Source organism: Trachymyrmex septentrionalis, unplaced genomic scaffold (genome assembly GCF_001594115.1).
Source record: "Trachymyrmex septentrionalis isolate Tsep2-gDNA-1 unplaced genomic scaffold, Tsep1.0 scaffold60, whole genome shotgun sequence".
Lineage (NCBI taxonomy): Eukaryota > Metazoa > Arthropoda > Insecta > Hymenoptera > Formicidae > Trachymyrmex > Trachymyrmex septentrionalis.
The window spans coordinates 3,863,787-3,864,051 of NW_017305779.1; positions in this window are offsets into that span (position 1 = coordinate 3,863,787).

Sequence of the window (265 nt, forward strand, 5' to 3'; positions counted from 1 at the left end):
GAAAACTGACAATGAATGGCTCGGTCGAGGGCACCGATCAGGCTTGTCACGGTTCTGTCCCGCTCTACGGCAATGAGCAACGTCGAGGAGCAAGACGAAGCGTTCCGGCGTTCAGCGTCCTGAGTGTTCAGTTCTCCGTGATCGCTCGATCAGGTGGCATCGAGCGGGATTTGCTCGCGTCCGATCCATCGCGTTCTCGTGATTGTACTCTCCACGAACCAAAAAAAAAAAAAAAAAAAAAAAAAAAAAAAAAAAAAAAAAAAAA